We start from the raw sequence: 9,386 nt of genomic DNA on the forward strand, positions 1-9,386 counted from the left end.
AAGAAATATATAGCTAAGTGTATGGAAACCCAAAAGTATTTTGACAAGTATGCTTCAGGACAAAAGTCACTCAGTAGCCCAGATCGACCTGTCCAGTACGCGTCACTCACTTCCTGAGGCTGCCTCTATTTCGAAAACACTGTCAGTTTATCTGTGAGCATCAGCCGAGATAGACATAAGCTGGTATGTATGTGTACTGCCCTGTGCAGTATATAGTTAGTATTTACCCACTGTTACTGTGAATTTGTAGCTATTATTAATTTTATATATAATGTATGTGTGGTTCTTACGTTTTCAATGGTTTTGCTAGGATTAGCAGAGTATGCGAGGCTGTATACGTTCACGTTTAGCCATATATATCAATAATAACAACATTTTGTGAAAGGGGTAACATGCTTTATGTGGCATGTTAAATTGGGTAACAAGCTGAAAAAGTTTGGGAACCACTGACTTAGAGAATGAAACACTAGGTGGCACTGTGTTCGTCACAACACAGGATACGAGTATCCTGACATGGATCTTATTCAGACGATGATCCGTAACTGGTAAAACATTCGCTTTATATTATTGAATCATAAAATATCCTAAATAACAAAAAAAGGCACAATACCGTGACTGGAACGATACACAAATAACCTGCACATAGAAAGAGAGGAGCTTACGACTTTGGAGAAACTGGCCGATCTCTTACTGACAGACTTAGGGAGCACAGAAATAGTGTTAGGCTTGCTGACACTAACAATGCTCTTTTCTGTCACGTCAGAGATCACAGCCATCCTATTGACTGGTCGTCTGCTAAAACTGTCTTCCCTACTTCCAAATTTAATAGTTGCTGTCTGGTTGAATCCTCCCTAATACACAACTTTCCTTGTATGAATCTTAGTCCTGGCTTCGTCTCTGTAGATGCCGGTCAGTACGCTGAGGTCAGTGGTCACCTGCGGTCATACCTGCCTAAGCTCTTGGGAGTTAGCTTGGGTTGTTACCAAGCACCATGGCTTGTTGTAGTGTTTTAGAATCTCAGGTTCAAGTGTTGAAGAAGAAAATTCTACTTCTTCAGGAGGAAAATGGGAGGCTGAAGCTTCGCATAGATGAGTTTGGGAGCGAGTGTGAGAAGGATTTAGCTGGTAAGGAAGGAATGGTCACCAGCAGTGATAGTGGCAGCCGCTTTAAGTGGCAAGTGGTTCACAGTTCAGGAAGAAGGAAGATGAGAGTTAATAGAGAAGATGTGAAGGTAGGAAATCGATTCTCTGTTCTCCAAGACGTGTGTACTTCAGTGGTCAGTGAGGTTGAAGGTACCACTGATTCCCCTGCTAATCAAGGTAAGAATATTTTAATAGTAAGCGATTCTCAGATAAGATATATGGACCGTGCATTTTGTAACAGATGGAAATGTCAGACAGAGAGTGTGCCTTCCTGGAGCTGGTGTTGGTGACATAGTCAGCAGGTTGGATAATATTATGGCAGGTAATGGGAACAAGACCATTATCTGTCTTAGTGCTGGGGGTAATGACATTGGGAAGGGCAGGAGAGAGGAGCTGCTGGATAAGTAGAGGTCAGCCATAGTAGTAGTTAGGTCTAAGGGAGGGATCCAAGTCATATGTAGCATCTTGCCTAGAAAGGGAGTGGGCAATGAATGGATGTCTAGGGCAATTGGTATAAATTGCTGGCTAGACAGGTACTGCAAGGAACTTGCAATCCCATTCATTGATAACTGGGACCTATTCTTTGGCAAACGTGATATGTATGCAAGGGATGGGGTTTATCTCTCCTCTCTGGGAATGGAGTGGTTGCATTAGCCAATACAATTGAGGGGGCAGTTGATGACTTGTCTAGGAATTTAAACTGATAGATTATAGAGGTATGGGTGTTTGTGGGAAACAATCAGGCTGCAGCATTAGGGTTAAAAACAGCAGTTATTACCGGGATACCTCCTGGATATGTTTAAAAGACAATTTTCAAAATAAAGTTTCTAGTAATGACAAATCAATTGATCAACAAACAAAGAGAGATAGTAGAGGGCAACGAGTGACTAGCTCCCTTAAGGTTTACTGTACAAATAGTAGGAGTCTAAGAAATAAGATAGATGAGCTAAGATTACTTGCAAGTGTAGGTAATATACATATTATTAGTATAACAGAGACCTAGTTCAACCTGAAAGATAGATAAATGCCTTCTGAATGCAACATACAGGGTTATAAACTATTCCACACTGATAGGGTCAACAGGAAGGGTGGTGGTGTGGCAATGTATGTCAGTGAAAATTTAAATTGTTGTCATAGACATGATATAAGATTAGAAACATCGAACACAGAATCTGTTTGGCTAAAGTTTCTCGAGGGACGTGACAAATTAATTTTGGGTGTGATTTATAGGTCCCCAAACCTTGATAGGGAGGGCAGTAAGCTGTTAGGTGACGAAATTCATAAGGCATCTAGATATAAAAATGTTGTAATAATGGGAGATTTTAACTTTAGACAAATTGATTGGAACAGTGTGACAGGAAATCTTGAATCTAGTGACTTTCTTGATACGGTTCAGGATTGCTTTTAAGAACAGGTTGTGACAGAACCAACTAGAGGTTCTTGCCAACAAAGATTCACTAATTAATAATCTTGAGGTTAATGATGAGCTTGGGGAAAGTGATCACAAATCACTTAGTTTCAATATATCATGGAATTAACCCAGATAACTGCAATCAAATCTCTGTCCCAGATTTTCACTTGGCCGAATTTATGGGACTGAAAAATTACCTGGGTGGGCTAAATTGGGATGTCCTGACTATGGGTCAGGTAGGTGATCTTGGTCGCCAATATGACTTTTTTCAGAGCATAGTTCTAGCTGCTCAGACAACTTTTGTTCCGAGTAGGGAAATCTGATCTAACAAAAATGATCCCAAATGGATGAACAATAGGTTAAAACATCTCATTGGTCAAAAGAGAGGCATATATAGGCGTATCAAAAGAGGGGATGGACAGCTAAAAAATCAATATATTCAGTTAGAAATAAAGAAAGGAATAAGAAAACAAAGAAGGGATTATGAGGCTAAGGTAGCAAGGGATTCAAAGACTAACCCAAAAGGGTTCTTTCAGTTATACAGAAGTAAGATTAGGGACAAGATTGGCCCACTTAAGAGTAACTCTGATCAGATCACTGACAGTGATAAAGATATGTGTGAAATTCTCAATACCTTCTTCCTCTCAGTTTTCACCCAGGAAAATACTAGCGATATTCCTGAAATAATAGATTATGTAGAACCGGATGATAAACTATGTACGATTGGGGTAACTAGTGACATGGTCCTCACACAAATAGAGAAACTAAAACCTAACAAATCCCCAGGTCCTGATGAACTGTTTGCAAGGGTGTTAAAGGAATATAAAGAGGAACTTAGCATTCCTTTGGCTAATCTTTTAAACATATCACTACAAACTGGCATAGTGCCTGATAAGTGGAAAATGGCAAATGTAATACCTATTTACAAGGAAGGTGACAGGTCCTTGGCTTCGAACTATAGACCAATAAGCCTTACTCCATAGTGGGATATTTCTCAAAATGGCTGACACTAGTGAAAATTCTGGGGATGGCATGTATTTGGAAGGTGACATTGAATCAAATTCCCATGATAGGGACCTGGATAAGGAAGTAGAAATTTTAAGAATTAAATTAGCCCTAGTTGCAGAAGAAAAGGAACGGTTAAGGATTGAGCGTACAAAGATCCAGGAACAGAGAGCCTTAGAGGAGCTTAGGGCTCAAGAAAGAGCTAAAGAGAGGCAGCTTGCTTCTCACCCAGCCACAGACACGAGGGTAGATGTTTTTCATTTGGATAAAGCCATAAAATTTGTGCCCAAATTCCTAGAGAAAGACCCAGACCAGTTTTTTCTGTTATTTGAAAGTACGGCCAAATCCCAAGTTTGGCCGGAAAAGGAATGGGCAACATTAGCAGGAACCCAATTAGTTGGTAAAGGGTTACAGGCTATTAGTTCTTTAGAAGGATCGGCCTTTTCTGATTATCATAAGCTAAAAGAGGTAGTTTTACTGGCTTATCAAATGTTGCCGGAAAGGTACAGGCAGAAATTCAGAGGACTAAAGTTTCAGTCAGGGCAGTCTTTGGTGGAATATGGTAAGGAGAAGATGTCACTTCTAAATAGGTGGTGTCGCTCAAAGGGGGTGGTAGGCAATTATGAGGGTGTAATTACCTTAATTTTGTTAGAGGATCTTTTAAGAAATGTTCCTCCTGACCTTAAGGCATATCTTGAGGAGAAGGATCTTGATGATTTTAATAATACTTTAGAGCTGGGTGACAGATTTTTAGCTAACCAAAAATTTGGTAGTAGTTACCACCCCCCCACATACTAATAATGATAAGTTTTCTCCACCTACCAATAGGAGTAAGAAATTTCATAAGTTTACGTCACCCATTTACCAGCCTAATAACCACCAGGGTTTTAATAAGCCTAATTTTCCAGTACCTACCCGAGAAGGTTTTAAGTCAGCTGTCACAGGTCCAGGACTACCAGGGACAGGTAGAAAGAGTTCGGTTCCCCAAGATCATGGGCCCTAGCCTATGTCAAGTGTGCAGGGGGCTTTTAAACCTTATCACTGCACATACTGCAATAAACAGGGCCACCTGCAGCCATATTGTCGAAAGATGCTTAGGGACCAGGCTACAGCAGATGCTTCTCCAGTAAATACACTGGTTACACATGATGTTGCTTGCATTGCAGTCTTGCTCCAAGGTATCCAAAGAAGACCAGCTGTCTTAGACCCTCGGATGAAGGTATATTCAAGTAAGTCTACTGTGGCTTTACACCAAAATGAAGGTAGGGTCACGGGTGTTATGTCTTTGAGGGACACTTGTAGCACATACACCTTGCTTCGCAGGGGTGTATTGCCAGTGTCGGATGACACCTACACCGGATTGGACATTTTTCTTAAAGGGATAACTGGAGTCCCTGTCAGGAGCCCAGTGCACAGGTTATGGGTAGAGTCTGCGTACCAATCTGGGTACCTACCTGTAGGTATTGCAGAAGATGTACCTTTTGCAGGAGTTGACCTTCTACTAGACAACAACATTGTGGGACTCCTCAAAAGTGAGGAATGTTTGGTTTTGCAGGACCCGGCTTTACAAGGTGGTAATGACCTAATTGGAGCAACGGTGCCTGAAAGTTTTTCCGGGTGCTCTAGGACTAAACAGGGGAACAAGGCAGGAGCTGTGCCTCCCTGTGACCCTTCTGCACACTGTGGTGATGGTCTGGGCCTAGGGAGCCTGTTCATTGAGTCTGACCTGCAGGAGATTCTGAGCAGTGATGAACCGGCTCAACCATAACTCAGTTGGAGAAGTGGTCTTGGTGCTGATGTGGGGAAAAATCCCCTGACTCTGCAGCAACTGAGTGAGGCCCGGGAAGGTTGTGACCTCCGGAACGCTATTCATTTATCAGCTGTTGCAGAGGATGTGGTTCCCGAATTTACCAAGTGTTTATTTTGCAGAGTTGATCAAATGAGCAAGACTCTTTTTAAGGGGACCTGTGTCTAAGTGGCCGCAGCAGAACTATTAAAGTGTCTTTGTCAGTATTTTTTACAGATTCTGAAGGAACGGCGTTTCAGTGTTAAGACGGGAGAGCTAAATAATCGGTGTTTATTAATAAATTCCTTTTCTAACAGGTTCCCCGAGTCTATAACCTTTCTGAATAATTTTGTGTGTGTGGTTTTGAGATTTCTGGTGAAACATTTTTGTCTCTTAGGCTTTGCACAAATCACCCAGAAGTCATATTTTATGAAATGTCATGTAGTTTTGAGAGGCCTACTTGAGGTTAAATTTACCAATGTATATCATCCTAGGAGTGAAAGAAAAGCACCATGGTTTTCCCAGTCTCTCAGAGCAATGCATGTTTGTTTTACCCAGTACCAGAAGGACTGGGAGGAGGGAATTCCCCTCCTTTTCATTGCCGTGTGGGGAAGCACTCTGGAATCATTAAGTCATGTGCTACGTGAGGAGTGTGAAGTTTCCCCCACCGTGTTTTTTTCTCAGTTTCAGAAACTGCTTGGCTAAGATGAGGTCGATGGCACTAGTGCACCAACCTGCCAGTCCGCCTGGGATGACGTAGGACCATGAGGTAGTGCTACATATTCTGGAAGCTGGAGAGATGGGATTGGCATCGGAGCCGGGTCCTTGGAAGGCTATGATGGAACTGTGTGGTGGCTTCAAAATGATGGTGGATAAGGTCCCTGAGAAAGATAATGTAAGTAGGAAAAGTGTAAGAGATTGTGGAAGACTTGGATCTTCTGAAAGACTGGTTGTAGTGTTGGCTCAGCCATGGTGCACCTTAGTGAAAGAGTTTTGGGATGCTGAAAAATGGGGCCATGTTAACCCCCATGAGGTAGAGGTTTTGAAACTTGTGCAATGTCAGCAGGCCTGCCATGATGTAAGCTGGGATGAAATAGATTCCTTGAAGGAAGTGAAGTGTTTATTTCTAGAGACTGTGTTAGTATCCAGCGAGAGTCGGTGGACATTGTCTTTTACTGGTCTCACACTAGGTGATACCTTGAAAACGTGCAGTGACTGCCGCCAGATATATTTAAGAAATAAGGTTTTGTCTCCTCTTTATGAACTACATGCAAATTGTGTGAATGAACCATGGAGGGGGGGGGTTATCTGATTCCCATGACCATGTGTGCCAAGGACACACCCATATTTGTAACTTTAATATCTCTGCACATGAACCTTTTGCATGCCATTAACCCTCAAGATCTTTTATGTATAATCCTGAGTTACCCACCCCGGGTTTTGCAAAATTATACAGGGGTTGGGGAAGTCTTGTTGCAGGGTAGAGCAGGGCAAGTAATGCCACTCGGCTGCTTCTCGGCAAAACGTAACAGGCACCAAAGAAGTTATGCTACCATAGAAAAGGAGGCTCTTGCTTTAGTGTTGGCAGTGCAACATTTTGAGGTGTATATATCATCATCAGTTCACCCTATAACTGTGTATAGTGACCATAATCCTTTGTTTCCTTCCCTTAATGAGGAACCACAATCAGAGACTTATGAGGTGGGCCTTCTTTCTCCAACCTCTTAATCTTGTGATTCATTATGTGAAGGGAGCAGAGAATGTGGCTGCTGATGCCTTATCTCATGTTTAAAGTGCACGATGTAGTGTATAGATTACTTATCTATTCTTATTTTGCAGTGATTTGCGGTAGGCGAGTAGATGGAACCCCGGACCACCCAAGGGAGAAGGGCAGGGTGAGCTGGAGCTGGAGGTATCAGGATTCCCTAGTGTGTGTGTGTTTTGGGGGGTAGTCACATCAAGTGCCATGCCTAGGTAAGTTATGCTACGTTTTTTAGGTGTTGACTGGAATGCCTCGCCTCTGTTTTATGTTGGTACAGGGACTGTTTGACCTAACATTTTAGTGAATGTGAGGCTGGCGGTGATGCCCTCTACTGTTTGGGTCATGTCTCTTGATCCGAGGTGTTTTGGTTCTCCAGGACTCTTTTCAATTTTTCCTTTTTGGATCACCGCTGGATCCAGGGTCCTTGGAATGACATGTAGGTGTCGGCCTGGGAGGTCCACCTTTTGGGGGTCTTCAGTGATGACTCCAGGGTTTTACGGCCACAGTCCCACCAACAAGATTTATGTGACTATCCACCCGTTGTTTTTGGGGCCTGATATTTTTCTCTCTCCTGTGCTCTCCTGATTCTCACAGAGGTGTGTCATGGGGAACCAGTTTTTACACAAAAATTTTTGTGAGATGGGAGTGATAATGTGATGTTGCTTACAAGTTTCAAGAGTGAAGATACACAGACACTGACGATCACAAGTTTCAAGAGTGAAGATACACAGACACTGACGATCACAAGTTTCAAGAGTGAAGATACACAGACACTGACGATCACAAGTAGAATTTAACATGTAAAATCTGTTTTTCTTTTCTTTGAACTCATGGAAAATGTACTTACGGTTTAAAAGTTTTTTTTTTTGTTGCACATACAGTTTGGTCTGCTTTGCAACATACTGAACTTTGGTGTTACTTCATAAAACGGCATTCCTCAGGGGCACTTTTGTACAAAGTTAACTTCCTCATTTATAAGTCTGCTTGATGTAATTTAGGTAAAATGCATCAAAGCCAGTGCCTGGCCAGTGCTGTGTTGTGATGGTGCCTTTTCCTAACACAGTTGTCTAAGAGTGTGACTGTGGGGTCGTTTGGCATAGAACTTGATCACTTTTATGTTCAGCGAGTTTCACATGTCTGCAATCTAGTACCTCAGTTTGTTAATATTGCATATTTGTAGTACCACAAGACCGTGATTGTATGGTCATTCCCCAGTTATTTTGCCTGTTGCCTCAGACCTTAATGTGGGGTTTATTTTCTTTTTTTTCCTTTTGCCTAGCGGTGTCCGTAGGTAGCCCGCTAGCAGAGTGAGACCTATGGTCTGGGGGTGGGGGTGTTATGCAGGGTTCTGCATGACATTGTAATGTACATATAGTGGAGAAGTGTGCCATAATAGTATGAATGTTATAATTGTAAAGAATAATTTTATAATTCATAATGTGTATTTGGGGGCACTGTAAAGTACTCTAACTGTAATTATAAAGAAATCCTGCTAGGTAGGTATTTTCCAACTGTGTTTGGGTACGCGGAGTAAGCGTGGCTTGGGGAGTCGCGTCGGAGATCCTGTGTATTTAAGCTAAGTTTGTAGTTGTGTACACCTTTTGTTTAGTTAACCCAAGCCATAGGCTCTTCTATGGCTTACCTGTATGCCCACCTAGGCTCTGACATGGGCAGGGTACTGTGGAATGAGTGAGGAAATAAGAAATGGGGTTTGTAGTGGAGTAGTGATGGCCTGACGCTGACTAGGCCTAGTGGTTATGGTGGCTGGACCTCCAGCCAGCTGTTTCGTGTGTACCCTCATTTGGGCGTTTAGGATTAAGGTGTTTCTAGAGTGTGTATATAGTGTTATGTTGAATAAATAGATATATTTTCCTAACTGGGAGTTTTGCCTAACCCTCTGTTAACCAACCCATTGAAGTAACACATACTGGTTTAGCGCTTTCTGTTTTGACTGGGATAGCCCTGGGTGGCCTGTTTATGCTTGAGATGTGTGTAACTTTTTACCTTTGCCCTTAGACAAGGCTCAATCCCCCAGTTATCCCACCTTTCTGCGTAACAGTAAGGTCGATATAAGGGTATTCCTTATGTATTAAGGTAGAGACAAGGGTATTCCTTATGTATTAAGATCGAGATACGAGTATTCCTTATGTATTAAGATTATGTATTAAGGTCGATATAAGGGTATTCCTTATGTATTAAGGTAGAGATAAGGGTATTCCTTATGTATTAAGGTCGATATAAGGGTATTCCTTATTTATTAAAGTCGATATAAGGGTATTC

This window comes from Cherax quadricarinatus, chromosome 17 (assembly GCF_038502225.1).
Source record: "Cherax quadricarinatus isolate ZL_2023a chromosome 17, ASM3850222v1, whole genome shotgun sequence".
Classification (NCBI taxonomy): domain Eukaryota; kingdom Metazoa; phylum Arthropoda; class Malacostraca; order Decapoda; family Parastacidae; genus Cherax; species Cherax quadricarinatus.